This window comes from Aedes albopictus, chromosome 1 (assembly GCF_035046485.1).
Source record: "Aedes albopictus strain Foshan chromosome 1, AalbF5, whole genome shotgun sequence".
Taxonomy (NCBI): domain Eukaryota; kingdom Metazoa; phylum Arthropoda; class Insecta; order Diptera; family Culicidae; genus Aedes; species Aedes albopictus.
In genome coordinates this window covers 95,427,659-95,446,103 of record NC_085136.1, presented here as the reverse complement: position 1 = coordinate 95,446,103, position 18,445 = coordinate 95,427,659, and the positions used below count along the sequence as shown (strand labels likewise).

General features: G+C 39.9%; 1 long non-coding RNA gene across 1 annotated transcript; it reads left to right on the top strand.

Annotated features, from left to right (window-relative positions):
* The first annotated feature begins 471 nt into the window (after positions 1-471).
* Positions 472-2,107, top strand: LOC115256828 (uncharacterized). The gene is made up of 2 exons (XR_003892814.2): positions 472-1,107; positions 1,158-2,107. It is a non-coding gene; the product is annotated as an uncharacterized LOC115256828 (long non-coding RNA).
* Positions 2,108-18,445: the final 16,338 nt, after the last annotated feature.

Below are 18,445 nucleotides of genomic sequence, written 5' to 3'. Positions count from 1 at the left end.
GGGAGTTATTTCATTATTTGTGCTAAATGATTACGATTCTAATGGAACGGTAATGCAATAACTTGTTTAATATTTATGAAAATTTCAACGGATTTCTGTTTGAGTTTATTTGTTTTGCATTATCATTATTAGGATTCAGCAGTTCCAGTATTTCTTTTAAAAATCGTTTGAGATTATGCTGGGAATTCTCTTATTTCGAAACCATCGATGGATGTCAAGCTAGCTAATTCATTGAGACCATCATCCTCCTCTCAGAAAAAAAAACATATCCTTACTTCCTCGTAGAACCGGTTGGCCTTGCTCTGAGAGAAACCTTAGGGAAGATTGGGTAACTGGGCTGACAGTGACGATTTCTTTTTTCAAGTTCTGTTGGAAGGGAATGGCGTTCAGTCTTTGGAGGAATATCTTAAAATCGGATTCTTGAGCTTTTATCCTTGTTTTAGAAGAAGGCGCAATATAGTGACCGTGTAACGGTAGCCCTTTTTCGTTATTTGTTTATTTGTTATATTCTTATTTAATTCATTGTTCAATAATTAGAATTCACGTTAAATGTATAAAATTTGATAAATAAAAGATTTAGCATCAAAATAGCATGGACATTAGCTGAATCAAAATGATACCAACAATTGCATACAATTTCCTGAAGCGTAGATAGGTTATCCGCTACGCAAGCACACGCTGTAATGAGTATCACTGTTCGTGCTCTCGTTACCTTGTTAGAGAACCCCGAAGTAGTTAGCTTCTGAATAGTTGACTTTGTAACGGAATGAGATGAAAAGACAATTCAAAGGCAAGGGAGATTTCTTTATCCGAAATCATACAGACCTGATCAACGGAGACCTTCGGGCTTCCATTTCCGGGAACCATACCGTGAGATCCTATCTGAGGAATCACAAAGATATTCTCGTCCACTTTGTCCCAGATCGTGGTAGAAGAAGGATCGCGAAGTAGTGTCTTTCCCGTGGTGTGATTTTGTGAGTTAACTTAAACGTGAAGAGTACTTCAACGAGTATTAATTGTCTCTGTGTATCCCCGTTTAGACCAAAAGTTCAATAGCTAGGTTGTGCGGTGAATTGTGCGTGTTGAACCCGAGTACCAAGTTCAAAGGTAAACGACTTGTGTTGTGTGGTATTTTATGTGCTAATTGTGTCATCTAGCCAAGCGCGAGCGACGGCTATACCTCTACTCCAAAAATAGCACGTACATCGCACAAAGCGAAGAACGAGAGCGTCTCGCCCACCACCTTACGTCGCGCATCCACCCTGCGTCCTGGGGCCAAAGTTTGCCCGGCGATTCCAGGCCGGAAGGGAGTCGCGAACGTCACCAACGCACTCCGAAGGCAAGCGACATTCGCCAATCGTCCGCTCGTTTGGTCACGAGCACGAGAAACACTCCACGAAGCTCGTGCGTGGCCGTGAATCGAATTCACCGTAGAGGTACCGATCTACCAATCGTCGACACTATCGTCAACGTCATCGGCGTCGTCGTAGAAAGCACCCGATCGAAAGCTCGTGAGTACGTTCCACTAAATTTTGCATGCAAGTGAATTAGCACCTACACACACAAAAGCGCTAGCGTAGACCACAACCGCACAAGAGAGGGCCATAGTTTGGAAAGGGGAAGAAGAAGGAAGGCCGGTCGGACGCGACCGTAGAAATGCATAGGTTATCAAATTGATTCAGGCCATGATTATCCTAGGTTATCAAATTGAATAAATGTTGAATATATAGTTCTTGTTTTCCTCAAAAAACATGTGTTAGTTAGTGATCGTTAAGAAAGTTCAAGTACATTTCACGTTTCGTTCCGTATTTTTTTGGTCCGTCTTGTTGTAACATCCATCTTCCAAAACGGAATGGGATTGAAGTGGTTGGGGAATCTTTGCCCGTGATGAGAACATGATAAGGTCGAGTTCTGGGATATCGGTCGTTTGGGGGAATTTGTTGGTTATGTCTGTGTGGCTTCCGCTATTGAAGTAGAGTCCTTGTATGATGAGTCTGCTCGCTTGTTCCCGCGCATTGTTGATTATTCCGAAGCTGACTCTTCGGTCAGTATTTAGCCGGGCATCGTAGAAAACGACGGGTGGTCCTCCTAGGAGGTGGCGCTTAAGCCACTTGTTTAAAAATCCGGGCCGGAAACAAGAAGCAGACTCCGAGCGGGCCCCTGGCCGCTACAACCGAAACGTCGGATGAAAGCTTAAGAATTCGTTTCTGAGTTATTCCTCTCAAGGCTGAACGCTATTTCCTCCCAACATTATCACCAACGGTTGAAATTCGAAGATAACTTTTCAAGTTCTTCAAGACGGAGTGTCTGTTCTCCAGGTTACGAGTGGCTCACAACAGTATGTCTGTTACCCATGTAAGGGGGCCGCTGACTCACGTCCTTTTTTATTCTAAACCATGGGGGGGCATCTGCTCCACAGACACCCGAACAGGAAGGTCCAGGTAGTGTGGGGTTAGGACCATATTGTACAACAAAAGAAAAACCCAACTAACAATCACTCATTTTACAAGCACCTTCACGACGAATTGATTCAGCATGATGCTGAATAACATTTGGATAATTTTCAGGCACAACCTTTGTTCGGGTTTTGTTCACACAAATTTGGAGAAACTTTAAAGCATAGTGTTGTGTACCAACTGAAATGTTTGTTGTTAAATCGTTTTACAAATATATAGTAAAGCTGTTATTCAGCTTTAGCAAAAATGATTAAAAATAAAAAAAATGCAAAATTTTTCAATTTCAACGAGAGTTAATGATTGGAACTTAATGCTGTGAACAAATATTGTGAAATAATAACTACACATAAATTTACCTAAATCCAGATTCGAACTCGAGACCCCTCGATTGCCAGCCGCATGCCTTCGTATCTGCGCCATCCTAGAGATGATGAATTGCAGCGCTCAAATCAAAACATAAACTTCCCGTGGTTTAATAATGATCAGACTCTGACTCCTATAAAGCAGTGGTGAATTAGCACATCATTATGGTTAACGACTGAACAACAGATTAATTCAGCTGTTGTTCGGTAAAAAACACGTGTTTTGCATCATGTACTCTGAGTCGAAGTATGATGAAACGAAAGCGCTTATTTGACTTGTGAAAAACACATTATACAGATATTGTATTTTTTACGAATAATCAGACTTTGGCGACGAAATTGAGCTCGCCCTAATATGGTACTAACCTAACATTTATGACACATTTTCACCGTCTTTCCCCGATTCAGGCGAAACCAGCTGATTTTGTTATGAAAACATAAACAACTGGTAGGGGAACGTTCAAAAATTACGTCCTACATTTGGGGGAGGAGGGGGGGGGGTCTACAAAAGTGTGACAGTACGTGTATTGGGTATAGGGAAATGCGTGACAGAGGGGGGAGGGGAGTTGCAAAAACCCTGCGACTGAGATTGACAGCGAAATCGAAAGCGAAATATGAGTACGACGAAATTTATTGCATCAAAGTCTAAGTCGAAAAAAAATCGCAATACATGTCCTATTTTTTACACGAACTTAACAAGAAGCAGAAAAAAGTCTTGTTAAACTATGTTGTAAAGGAATTACTGCGCGTCGAATAAAAATCTTATTAAACGCTTGAAAAGTGTTTGAAATTATCATTGTTAATACCAATACGAAAAGTTGAACATTGGCTACTTTTTCAGTTGAAAAAGCATTTGTACAGTAATGTGTACAGCATAATTTTAGTTCAGCTATAATAACTATTATAAAGCAACAATTCAGCATGCATGCTTGTTTGCGGCTGGCGATTGTTAGTTGGGAAGCCAGGGCTACTCTCTCCTCGATCCACTAAACACTTTCCCTTGCTCGCCAAACCCTACGTTTCTTCGTAACTAGCAAGAAGGCATTGCTTCCGAGAGGGACTTGTGCACATTGCACCCTCAAGGTGAGCTGCGTAGCCTGCAGCAACAAACATCGATTACTCGCTTTGGAGAGTCCACCAAGATATCACGCTGGTGCTTAGTCAGTTTCTCGAGTGGTTCTGTAGTTAATCAAGAACTGGTGCTGACGTGCTACACGATTTGACCTGCTGAAGGCAAGGGTATTACTACCCTTAAGGCCCTATTGGCTGTTTCAGAAAGTTGCTGACCGTAGGGCCTCCACTTGCCTGGGCCCCTTACTGAGGACCCCTTTCCAACCGCGGGCTCGGATCCACTTAGTACATCGACACCACGACAGAAACGCTACCAGGATGTTCTCCCCGTGGGCACTTACTCGCTGAAAGAGTCGATTTCGACCGCAGTGCACCGGTATGACCTACGTAGCCGACTTTGAACCCTTGAACCACCTCTTGTATAGCGTCTGCACTAGCCATTATCCGAGTTCACGCGCCATCTCCTTTGTAGCTCCAAGATGATGTGGGTGATATCCGTTGGATTGGAACGGCATTCCAGCAAAACTAATCCCTACACATCCTCTGGACAAGATTGTCCGGAGTTGTGTCCTCCCGGAAGTGTCAAGAATGCAGTCACACATTGTGCGAACAAAACGCGTTCCGCCGTTCCCTCAAAATCAGCACAAACCGAACATTCCGGAGAACCCGCATGATCGAAACGATGTAGATACTGTCGATAGCAGCCATGGTCTGAAAGGACCTGAGTCAGGTGGAATGTTACTTCACCATTGCGCCTGTTAATCCAACTGCCTACCCTCGGTATCAACCTGTGGGTCCACCTTCCTTTGGTGGAACTATCCCACGCGCATTGTCAGTTGATCATAGAAGCCATCCGGGCAGTCCTGCGTATGCCTCTTGTGCCGCGTATTTTGAAGCACTTTATGTCCCCCCTGATAAGGATGCTTATTAGGCACCATACCAATAAGGTACACCGGGGCAAGTTGAAACGGGTGGGGCAAGATGAAACAGCGGGGAAACATGAAGTTATCCAATGATTGTGAACAGCTTGAATGCCATAACACATAGTTTTTGATTCAAACAATCTTTTAACGAAAGAAAAATTTCTAAAATGTATTGAAAACTATTTCAAAACTTTGCGTTTCATCTTGCCCCACCCGTTTCAACTTGCCCCGGTGTACCTTAATGATGACGCAGAGCTCATCGTGAGACACGGTACGGTACGCGCTCGCAATTCTCAGGCACATCAGCCTGTTTCCAGCTTATGGGTAGTACGCTGATCGCAAGAAATTTCTTGGCCTATCTCGATGCGTGGAAAATTCAGGCAAGGAATCGCTCAAAAAATAATAAAGCGTCGCTTTATTCCGGATCCTAGTACGGAGCTGAAACGAAACGTCAAATCAAATGGGGCTTGCTGTGTTAAATTTCTTGACCATTCCGGTAACGGAAAAATAATGCACTGAACGAAAATTACTTGAGCGATTCCGCTTGAAGTGCATACCTCGCATTACCATGGTAGCTTTCGGTACTGAGCGCCGTGCCCCACGCCGGGCCGCCATACCTTTAGTATGGACGTAGCGACACTAGCCAGAAGCTTGAGCTTACTGGCGTACACCGCAGTGCTATTGGATATCATCCGGGACAGTGCCACTATAGCTGTGGAGGCTCTTTTACAGGCGTAATAAACGTGGCTACCGAAGGTAAGCTTATCGACGCGTCGATCATCACACCCAAGTGTTTGACGGAGTGCTTCGACGTGATAGTGCATTCGCCTACACTGATTACCGCTTGCTGCTCCTACTTTCAGTTGTTCACAACCATCGTCTCAGTTTTGTGGTGAGCCAACTCCAGTTTCCTGGATCTCATCCACGCCTCCACAACCTTAATCGAGTGGGCAGTGGTCAACTCCATTTCTTCGATCGATTCACCGTAGACTTCCAGCGTAATGTCGTCAACAAAGCTTACGATCTCCACCTCCATCGGGAACTCTAACCTCAATACCTCGTCGTACCTGACATTCTATAACACCGGACCCTGGATGGAACCTTGCGAGACTCTTGAAGTTATGTGAAAGCACTTCCTTTGTATCGTAAACTAGTACCGTAAACTGGGGTGTAGTTGATCAGTGGGGTGAACCTGATCACTCAATTACCCACGGATATCGACTTTCAAGGAAGTTACCATTCCATTATAATGGTTCGTCATTAGATTGCGAATGGCTAAAATATAATTGTTGCTTCCTTGAAAGTCCATATCCGTGGGTATTTGTGTGATCAGGTTCATCCCACTGATCAACTACACCCCAGTTTACGGTACTCGATTCTGGAAGTAACTTCCGAGAATCTTCTACTGGTGTCCGGGTATCCACAGACGCAGTTAATAAAAATGGCCACAGACGCAGGAGCGCATCGGCAAAAGCCGGCCAACTGGCCCTATTGGACACGTTCCTTACATCCAGAGTCACTTCTGCACAGTAGCGAATCCTCCTTCTCTTACGCTAGCGCTGGAGCGCTATCTAGTTTTTTTTTTGTAACGGACATGATAACGTCTACGGTCGACCTTCTCTTCCGGAAGCCGAACTGGCTGCTCGAGAGACAATTTACACACCCTCGGTGTGTCTCATTATTCTATTGAGAATGACCTTTTCGAGCACCTTCCCCGCCGTGTTGATCTATATGCGGATGGGTCTCCGGGTGGTTTACCCGTCTTTGGCAATAGAACCAGGCTCTGCCTCTTCCAAGCTTCTGGTCGTCCATACATTTCTGAATAGCAGACCTGAACATCTCGGGAGCCTCTGCAATAGCTAGTTTTAAGGCTAGGTTAGGAATTCCGTCCGGACCTGGGACCTTACATGCGCTAAAAGACTATGATATCCCCGAAAGTTTCACATTGATGACCCTCTCCTCATCGTCAGCCCCAGTTCCCGGCTGTCGTATGAAAGGAGGCCAAGGACTAGGATAATGGTGCGGAAAAAGCCCCTCGATGATCCCCTCCAACATCTCCAGGGATTGCTCTGTAGGAGCCATTACACCTCTTGTCTTGGCCATCACGATCCTGTAGGCAACACCCCACGGATTCGCATTGGCACTTTGACAGATACCATTATTGAAGCAAGCCTTTTTGCTTGCCCTTATCTCGGTCTTCAGCGCGGCTTTTGCAGCGGCGAACACCACCCGCCGTTCGTTTCGCTCTTCCTCAGATCGTGCTCGCTGCATCCGCCGCCTAGCCCGTAGGCAAGCGCGGCGCAGGTCCAAAATCGCTTGAGTCTACCAGTAAGCCGGTGGTCTCCCATTTCTAGGGCGGACTCGGCTAGGCATGATCGCATCATCGCACGCACGCGAGAGCATCGCTGCCAGCTTGTCGCCGTCTAAACCAAGAAGGTTTCGCTCACGGCGGAGCGCTTCCCTAAATACCCCTTCGTCGAAGTATGATATCTTCCATCTACGAGGGCTTGACCTTGATCTAGTCGCCCCTTCGTCTACCCGCTGCCTGCTGCTGTTGTAGTCGATACTTTACCGAACCGCCTGGTGATCGCTGTGAGTGTAGCTATCGTCTACTCTCCAGTCCGAACTACTTGTTAGGCCAGGACTACAAAAAGTTACGTCAATAATCGACTCCGCACCATTACGACTAAAGGTACTCTTGGCACCGACATAAGCCAGGTCGACATCTAGTATGGCCAGTGTCTCTAGCAGGATCTGACACCGCTGGATCGTGAAACGGCTTCCCCATTCCACGGCACAGGCATTAAAGTCACCCGCTATTGCCACCGGCCTTCGCTTTGTCCACACGGTCGTCATTCAGTCCTGCATCTGCGTGAACTGCTCGATTGGCCATCGCTGAGCCGCATAACAGCCCGAACAGTGCCGACGTGCTACGGCTTTGGCTCCTCGTGTTTTCGCTCGCTCTATCGTGGTTTTGACATTCCTTCGCTGCTCTATCTTCCTCCAGGTATCATCTGTGGACCACTACTTTGCATAGATGGCACTACATTGACCTTATACGCTTCCACTTTTCGGAATATCCGCAGCGCGGTTCTCCAGCTCCTCGGCGAAGGACATATTCATCGCAGCGTCTTCCAGTCGGCGTGTATTGAACCGGCGGCCGATTTTCTCCTCCTGTCGATGAATTCTAGCAATGCGCAGCCGAATCTCGCCGATTACGGACCACCGGAACAGTTGGTCCGTAACGCTATTCACAGATAATTGCGACAACCGCTACCGACATGTAACAGCGCGATTATAACGAATTAAGTTTTCAGAGTCACGTGAAACTCGTGACATTTAACAGCACTCTGTGTGCAACTTTATTATAGCATTCTCTGATGCTTAACTTTTTAGATGAATAGATCGAACAGCAGATTCAAGCTGCACTCCCAAACGGAAAAAAAAGATCCACTTCAACGGCTCCACTCGAACTTTGAAAGCTTTTCATTGAACTTTTGCTGTATTTTTCGTCGATGGCAGTCAGTGACCAATGCTAGGTACCGCGTTACTGCTTTTGCTGCTCCTGCCGTTTCCGTTGAAGCGCGCAATGAAAACCATAATACTGGAAACAACAGGGCTCTTGATTGAAGCACGCGGGCGGACTGGGGCTGCTGGTTTGATTCAGCTGATTCCTAGCTGACGACGCGACGGTGATAGTGGGGGATGATGGGAAGCTGGATTTATCCGGATGAATCGATTCCCATAATTAGAGAACCTGATTGGCGGAATTAATGTTGTTAAGCTGAAGAGCACTTCGGTTGTGAAAGGGGGGAATTCAGAATGAAAATTTCATTTACCGGATCGATCGACCAGGAGCATCCGTTGAGGGACATGTGTAACGGTTCCCAAAATTAGAAAATCTTCTGATTACTTTGCTGGGTTGGGCAAGCAGAATGGCACATGAATTCCCTGAACAAGAAAGCCTCGTATGTCCTGGAAGACTTACAACTCCATCGCCGTCGGCGGTGCGGTGGTCGTAGCTATGTTCCATCTTATTTTTCTACATTGCGTTGCTCATCAAATAGGAAAACTTGCTGTTTATAAGATTCTACTTTCATCATCCGAAACCACATCAGAGGGCAAACCAACTTCACTCGTGAGAGATGGCATGGGCCTCCCAACAGTGGCAGTGAGAGTAGATGGTGCTGCTACAATAACTGCTCTTCAGTGACTGACTGCTGTGCTGTGGACTAGAATAGCTGTTAAGACAAATAAAAACTTTTCTGGTTGCCTCATCTCGTCTGCCTTCATGATGAGGCTCCCCAGCCTCACTTGAAGAGCTACGAGCAAACATCTTATGGAGACCATTCTGGGAAGAGCAAGATTAGAGGAAAAGGCAAATGTTTGTGCTTAGAGCTCTGCCAAGATATGTACATTGTACAAAATCATAGGCTGTGTGTCTATTTGCTAAGAGATACCTACAACCATACTGATGTGACACTGTCGGTGAAAACTTGTCTCTAGCTAATAAAACTAGCAAGAGCATAGGGAAATAAATGATTGCTCACGTATGTGCCTTGTGACGGATCAGGTGACGGCAGAGAACATGAAAGGTGCTATCCTGTTGACTGTTTCAGCACCCGGCACCAGGAGTGTTAAGTAACAAGTGTTTAAATTTAATTAAGTACATCAGGTGACACCAGTGAATGTTCCTTGAGTAGAGGTTTAGTTTGAGTGATAAATAAGACCCGTTGAGTAATTGGCGTAACTTTGCACGTTACTGAAACGTTAAAACGATTCCATTCCATATTTGAAAGAATTTTCGTAGAAACATGTTCATGAGCTGTCGATCCTATTCGACTCTTTTCGAATTTAATTAATCTGTTGGAAAAAAAAATCTTGTGATATTCCTAGAAAAAATGATAGTAAAAGTTCATGAAATATTCTTGCAGGAAACTTTGATGGTGGAAACTCTGGTTTGGTCTACTATATGATTTTCTTCATCACCAAAACAAAAACGAAGACCGTGATTTTTTTGCAGAATTTCTGTTGAATTTGTTTCTGTCCTGGAATATTGGGGTTTCTTCTTCTTCTTCGTTGGTGTAACGTCTTTACTAAGACAAAGCCTGCTTCCCAGCTTAGTGTTCCATGAGAACTTTCACAGTTATTAACTGAGAGTTTCCTCTTCCAATGGCCATTTCACATGTGTATGTCACACCGGTCAGTGGCGTAGCTAGGAATTTGGGGGCCCGGTGCGGAACAAAATTCGTGGGCCCCCATGAAAATGACAGATGTACATATTTTACAATGATAAATCTCTCGAATGATCGCCTGTTGTATTTTGTACAAAAAGATGACAAAATCCAATGAAATCCATCAATGAACGTAAGATTTTTTCTAAGAATTATGTCGATTTTTTTTAACAAATTATTTGGGAATTGTACCTTAAGTAATCCTTAAGGAATTCAAAGATCAATTCAAAGATTGCTTTACCGTTTTCTTTTTAAAAAAATCTCTCTTGACGAACAATTTATCTTCAAGAATCTTTCAAGTCGTTAATGCAAGGATGTCATTCAGTATTTTTATAAGCACTCCTTCAGGAATTCTTACAGTGTTGTTTCCGAGAATGTTTTCAGAAATATTTCAAAGTACTTCAAAAGATTCTTGCAAAGGCTTCATCAAGGATTTCTCGAAACATTTGTTCAGGAAGTCCACCAGGGTTTCTTTTTTTTTTTTTGTTTTTATTAATGTGTATTTTAACTTATAGCTAATTCTACACTTAAGCCAGGGTTTCTATCAATATTATGTTTCCAGTTCAAAACCGAATTAGCGACATTTTTTCTTTGACTTCCGGTGCTTTTGCCTTGCGTCAAACACAATGTCGGAAGTGGGGCGCTGTATTGTACACCTGGTGCTCTATACAGCGCCCCACTTCCGACATTGTTTTTAACGCAAGACATAAGCAGCGGAAGTCAAAGAAAAAATTTCGCTAATTCGGTTTTGAACTGGAAACATAATAATATCGTTGAGGATTCATTTAGAAGATTCCAGAAAATTGCTACAAAAAATTATCCAAAGATTTGTTGGAACCACATATTTTTCCGAAAAAATAAAATCGAAATCGGGTTCTGTAGGGATATCCAGATTATTTCATAATCGGAATCTCCGTCCAAAAAATAGTCGAAGTCCAAAATTTCATCATTTTTGGTGCCCGGGAACTATTTTTGAAATCCATTTAAAGATTGTATGGGGATTTTTTTTTTGTTCGGGGCGAACTGTCATTTTATCGATTAAATTGTCATTCTATCCACGGAAATTAAAACTGTTTAGTTAATTTAACCGGCAACACAAAGGAATTGGAACGCAATAAAATCACGTTATGCTCAGAAGGATTTCAAGGATTCCTTCAGAAATTCCTAAGTTCCTCTAAGAAAATTCTCAGAGGAGCTTCGTAGGAGTTTTGTAGAAATTCTTTCGAAAAATCCTTCTTGAATTCCTCCAACGAATTCTTTAATATCCATCAACTCAAGGACATTTTCCAAGGATTCCTACAGGAATTTTTGCTAACATTTCTCTGGGAACTATTTCAAAAAAAAATCTATTGTGATTTTTCATAAGACTCCTTCAAAGTTCTTTCGAGACCTTCTTTTACCAGGTTATTAATGATTCCGCTAGAAATTCCTCCGAAAAAATCGTTTAAAAAAATCTCTGAGAACTCCTGGTAGGGTCAACATGCCCTTAATAATCCTACATTCACAAATGAATCCTATTCGAAAACAAAACGATTACGGAATCGATGATAACGTAATTTTTGTTATCATTCGTGCTCACTTCTAAAAAAAATACAAAAAAAAAAGAAACAAGACAAAAAGCACTTCATTCCTTTGATTTGAGTAGGATGAAAATTGGAGCGTATATGCTTAAATAGTAAAGGAACAGATGCCCTATCTTATCGAATAAAAAAATATTCTCATGTTACTCCAAGGATTCCTCCTAAGACTGTTTTGCTACTTTCTTCAGGAATTCTTTAAGAATGCCTAGAAGCATCTTTTAAGTGATTAATGCAATCTTGTACCGACTTTTCGAACCCTCTAAGCAGAATACCCTCTTGTAATCAGTTTCGTACCTTTTAATTCCTCCCTATGTTGCTTATCCTTTGACAGATACGCGTATTTCGACTACCACTTGTAATCTTCCTCAGTGTCAGTTATCCACTGAAGAAGTCATCGCATTCACCCCGCTTATATACCAAAATTCTACCGCTACTATTGTTACCTAAAAAAAACAATAGTAGCGGTAGGATTTTGGTATATAAGGCTGACACAAATTTCGATTTACTCTTATGTCACCGCCCCCTCGGAAAATTTTGGTTGGAATTCAACATTTTGAGGGGGGACACAAATAAATTTTACAAGAAATTTAAAAATTTAAGGGTAAAATTAGAGTCGCTCAGAAAATTCCTTAACAAATCCGATGAGTTTAACGATTTTGCCTAATTGTTTTGGGTATTTTTTCATCAAAAGCATTTATTATTTATCATACCCCCCCTTGACGAGTCAACGAGCACTGTGACAAAAGAAGAAAATGAGATTTGTTCCGGCCTAAGCGGGATGAATGCGATGACTTCTTCAGTGGATAACTGACACTGAGGAAGATTACAAGTGGTAGTCGAAATACGCGTATCTGTCAAAGGATAAGCAACATAGGGCGGAATTAAAAGGTACGAAACTGATTACAAGATTAATGCAAGATTAAGATTTCATAGAGGATATCCATAGGGAATTCTTCAGGAATCGTTTTAAAAATTCCTACGGGATTTTTTCCAAGGATTTCTTAAATATTTCACCAATATTTCGAAAATTAACAAAAATTTTTTTCAGAATTCCTTCAAGGATCTTCTTAGAAGCTACTGCAAGGGTTTCATCAATCGGAAAGGTTTCCTTGTGTAATTTATTTAACAATTTCTCCAAGAATTCTACCGAGGATTACTCTTGGGATTTTTCCAGGACTCGCTTTTGGAATTCTTCCAAGGTTTTATTCAAAATTTTAAAGAAATTCCTTCAAAGAGGCCTGTGGAAATCCCTCCCAAAGTTTCTTCAGGAATTATTTCTAAAGATGTCTTTAGTAGTTCATCCAATAAATTCTCTTACGATTTCTCCAAAGATTCGTTCAAAATTTATTAAGTATTCTCTTAGAATTTTCTCAACTGATTTCATTCATTCTTACTTAAACTTTCAGGACGCGCGCCTGTTCGAGCCTAAAAATGCACTCTGCTTGCGCTGTATACGACGAGCGAGGTTTTTTTTTTTGGCATTGTTGTACTTTTTACAACGGCGCGCGTCCTGAAGGGTTAAACTGATGTCCCCAAGTATTTCACAAATTATTTTTTTTTTCCAACAAATCTTTCGGGCATTCTTCATGCAAGGATTTCTTCATGTATTTATATAATAACTTCAGCAAGATTTTTACACAAATTCCTCCAGAGGATTTGAGTGTTTTTGCTAGAAATGCTTAAGAAATTCCTCTAATAATTTATTCAAGGATTCAAGAACTCCTCATGAGAAATTAAAAAAAAAAACGTAAGATTTTTTTTCAATAAATAAAAAAAAAAAACATTTTTAGAAATTGCTTTGTGATTTTCTTAGGATATTGTTTGTAAACTTCTCCGGTAATCACCTTATTCTTTTGGAAATTCCTTAGGTAATTCCTTTGCGAATTTCTTCGGCCGTTCCGTTTTAAATTCTTGGATTTTTTTTATTCGCAAGAGTGTATCTCATAGAACTGCAAAACCAGACAAAAACCAGCTGCATAACAGACGTAATTCCGTAAAGAATTATGAATAAAAATCCAGTGGAATTACCAAAGGAAAGGAATTAATAAATTAAATTAAATTAAATTAAATTAAATTAAATTAAGTCAAATTAAATTGAATTAAATTAAATTAAATTAAATTAAATTAAATTAAATTAAATTAAATTAAATTAAAATTAAATTAAATTAAATTAAAATTAAATTAAATTAAATTAAAAGTACCTATCGAATGAATGTCTAAAGGAACTATTGAAATAAAAACAAACGTAAATTTCAGGTATATTAGCAAAGGGACTGCCGGTGTAACTTTCAATGAAATTGCTGAAATCCCGTAGGAGTTTCCTGATAAATTTCCAAAGCAATTGCCCAAAGAATATCGAAACTTCAAAAATAATAACTAAAATCAATTTCGAATATTATTGACGAGAAATTATCAGAAGAACTACCAAAACGAAATCCAGAGGGATTGCCGAAAAAAAATGCCAAATGAATTAACCAATCAATTTCCATATGAATTGGCGAAGAAGTTTCCAAAAGAGTGTTAAAGTTATTCCCAAAGTAATTATCAGATGATTTTTCAAATGAATAGTAAAAAAAAACAGCAAAAGGTTGCAGACAATATTTTTAAAGAAGTTTTCGTAGAAATAAAAATTAGAAGTTTGTGAAGTCATTGCTGAAGCATTGCCGAGAGTTCATTAAAGAAGTTTTCAAAGGAATTGCCTAACAATTTCTCAAAAGATTTGCCGCAGAAATTTTCAATGATACTTCTAACAGAGATCCTAAAAAAATTGAGAGTTTTTATCAAAGGGATAGCGCACTCAATTTTCGACACAATAGCCAAAAAAGTTTCCAAAATAATAGCCACAGAAATTTTCTAGAAATAATGCAGAATGAAATCAGACAAAAAATCCTTAGGGAATTCCCAAAGGAATTTCCGAAGAAATTTTTTAGAGTATTTGCTGAAGGGATCAAGATATTCCTTAACGAATTGCTGCACGGATTTCCAAAGTAATTGGTGAAAAAAATCCAAAAAAAAAATTTCCGAAGAAATACATCAGAAATTCTAATAAAAAAATAAAATAAATTTCCTTCCAGAATTCTCACAGAAATTCCTCCAGAAAATGCTACTGTGATTCTTTCAATGAATCCTTCAGGTATTCTTACAAGGTTTCCATCAGGAACACCAGTTTCGTCCGGATTCCCTTCACGAAACTTTTAAAAATGATTATTACGATTTCATGAAGCATTTGTTCCAAGTGAGGAACTCCAAGAACTTTTTCTTGAATATATTTTACGACTTAGGACTTACTTCAAGGACTTCTTTACAAATTTCTCTAAGATTTCCTTCGAAAGTTGCTACAAATTCCTCCATGCGTTTCGGAAGCAATTTCTTCAATTATACAGGGTGTTGGGTTCATGAGTGCAAACTTTTTAAGGGGCGATAGAATATCAAAAATGGTGAAAAAAATTGTTCTATGCATATGGTCAAATCTCAACCGTTACGTAGTTAGGGCCTGTCCATAAACTACGTAGACTCTTAGGGGGGGAGGGGGGAGTCTGGCCAAAGTCTACGCTCCATACAAATTTCGAAAATTTTGTATGGCCAAAAGTCTACGAGGGGGGAGGGGGGGGTCTGAGATGGCCCAAAAAAAGTCTACGTAGTTTATGGACAGCGCCTTATTGAACTTTACATTTTTTGACTATTATTGCCTTAAACTCAAACTTATTGCAATTTTTATACTCTTATTTGAAAGATTGTTGATTTTTTTTATCAAATCACATCTTTGGATTGATTGGTTTAGTTAAATAACTAAGTTTTCTAGAGCAAATATCTCAAAAGTAGTGTGTTTTTATTTGTTTTTGTCAATTATTTTTGAAAAATGCGTAATAATTGTAAATTCTTTCTTAGGCAAAATTGTGGCCCCTGCTCCACTCTACAATTCATACTTTGACATCAAACTTCTATCTCTTATCGTTTTCTTGCAATTTCGATTAAAAGATCGCATTCTAGATCATAAATTTGCAACTGTCAAGGTAAGCTCTTTTTTGCTCACTGTGCCGCACATTTAAATCAAAATTGCAAGAAAACCATAAGAGCTAGAAGTTTGGGGTCATAAAACGAACTGTAGAGTGGAACAAGGGCCACAATTTTGCCTAAGTAAGAATTTAAAATTATTATGCTTTTTTCAAAGATAATTGAAAAAAAAATTAAAACACACTACTTTCGAGCTATTTGCTCTAGAAAACTTATTTATTTAACTAAACCAATCAATCCAAAGATGTGATTTGATAAAAAAAATTCAACAATCTTTCAAATAAGAGTATAAAAATTGCAACAAGTTATAGCCAGTTTAAGGCAATAAAAGTAAAAAAAATGTAAACTACGTAACGGTTGAGATTTGCCATATGCGTAGAACAATTGTTTTCACCATTTTTGATCCTCTATCGCCCCTTAAAAAGTTTGCACTCACGAACCTAACACCCTGTATGTATTCCCATGAATTCTATAAAAAGTTTTTTTTAAGATATCCACAAATGATTCTTTTGGGGCTACCTCAAATAATCACTTCAGCAATTTTGGAGAAGAGTCCTTTAGGAATTCTTTTTTTAAAAAAAATCTCCAAGAAGTTCTTTTTGTAATGCCTCAAACGGGTTTTCTTGAATCCTTTAGAAATTCTTTTTTTTTTAATCTACAAGAATTTCTTTTTGCAATGCCTCAAACGGTTTTTCTTGAAGTTCTTCAAAGGATTTCTTAAGAATTTGTTCAAGCATCTCTTTAGTTATACCTGCAGGGATTTCGTCAGAATTCCTTCAATAATTGCTGTAGGAAATCGACCAAAAATTCCATATGCGATTTTTTCAAGTTCTTTTCACAGTTCGTTCAATAATCCTTTATGGAAGTTCAGTGAAGATTTAATCTTTTCTCCAAGGATTTTTTTTTTTCAAGCTACAATACAAAGATTCGTTCAAGGATTTTTTAAAGTTTTCCTTCAGATAATCCTACAAGTATGAACACATTCCCTAAAGGATTTGAATATACAGAATTTCCTCCAAGGCCTCCTGCATAAATTCCTCCAAATATACAGGATCTTTTTTGTTTTTCGATTTGCTCCAAAGAATTTGAGAGGAATTCATTGAGGTTTCCGCCATTGATTTCTTTGAGAAATAATAGGCATGTCATCATTAGTTCTTCCAACAATCTGTTTGCTTTCAAAATTTCTTCAGGAACTCTTTACCTAAATCCTCAATGTACTCATTGTACTTCTAGTACTACTACATAGTACTGTAGTAATCCTTCAAGAATGTCATCAAAGATACCTGTAAACTCAACCCAATGATTCTTTCCGAATACGTCTTGGAATTCATCGAGACAAAGATTCTATTGAAAAATTCCTCCAAAAATTCTTGCAAACATTTCTACAAGAATTCCTTCGGGAATACCTCCACAATTCCTTTAGAAAATCTTCCAAGGACCATTCAGGTATGGCTCCAAGCGTGATCTCCGAAATTCATGAAAAATAATTCCCATGAGGAACTCCTACAAGATTTGGATAAATATCTTAAGGAATCCTATTAGAAATTCCTTAAGGTTCATCTGAGGGATTCCTTGAAGGACTTCATGACATAATCCTTGTAGGATTTTATGAAGAAATTCGAAGAGGTAGTCCTGAACGAATGTTTGAAGAAATGCCGGAAAAAATCCTTGAAGGAATTCCTGAAGGATTTCTTGAGAAGTTTCTGTAGGAATGCTTGGAGGAGTTCCTGAAAGAATGCATCATTGTAAGCTTTCCAAAATCAATGCTTAGCAAAATTTCTGAAGTAATCCCTGAAAAAAGTTTTGAAGTTATTCTTAGAGGATTTTTTGTAGAACTCCAGGAGTTAGATAAATCGTAAAAGATGTCCCCAGAGACAAGGACCTTAACTGAAGGAATTCCCGCAGAAACCCTTCAAGGAATTTGTAGAAAGAAATACTCGATGAAATAGTTGGAATACGTTGATTGCATTTTTTATACGAGAGTAAAACTTATCAACAAACTGTTGTTATTACAGTTTTGACGTGGCATGTGTTCAGATCTTAACTTTAATAAATGAAACCCCTGAATTTCAACTGCTACCTTAAGCTAAGTGAACAGCTATGTTTGGTCCTGTAGTTGGGATGATACTTATTATGACATTTTCATTATGCTCATGAATTTTACTTCCATATCAATACTGAATTTCGTAAAATTATATTTTGATTTCTAGCACATTTTTTCTTGTATTTTGGGACCCCTGTAGGTTCAAAGAGCAATCATCGAATTGTTAATGATAGGACTTCAAATAAGTCATCTGTGTGCCCATTCCAAAATTTCACGAAGGGGCCCCTACATACCTATCAGCAGATCTGCAAGTATTGAACTTATACTTGTAGCAAACTTTCGCTATTTAAATAACTTCATTCAAACTAGTGTAAGAAACCTTCACTGATTTGGAGGCCCCTTGAGTTCGGGGGCCCGGTGCGGACCGCACCTCCGCACCCCCCCTTGCTACGCCACTGACACCGGTACGAAGATACACTACTATCCAAGTAAGTCAAAGGAAATTTCCCTTACGATAAGGGTATGCGGTATGGGATTTTTTCAAAGCGAAACGAAACGAAACGATATGTGAAATTTCTGACGCAATGCGGTACAAAACGAAACGAAATTCAAAAATGTTTCGTGAGATCGATACGAAATCCGAATTCACTCGGTATTTTTCGAAACGAAACGAAATTTGCGAAAAAGTTCCGCGGAATTTTGCAGTTATATCAAATTGATCAGGAAATGGATGCTGCGTGTTTGAATTTTTTTTCTAGCGT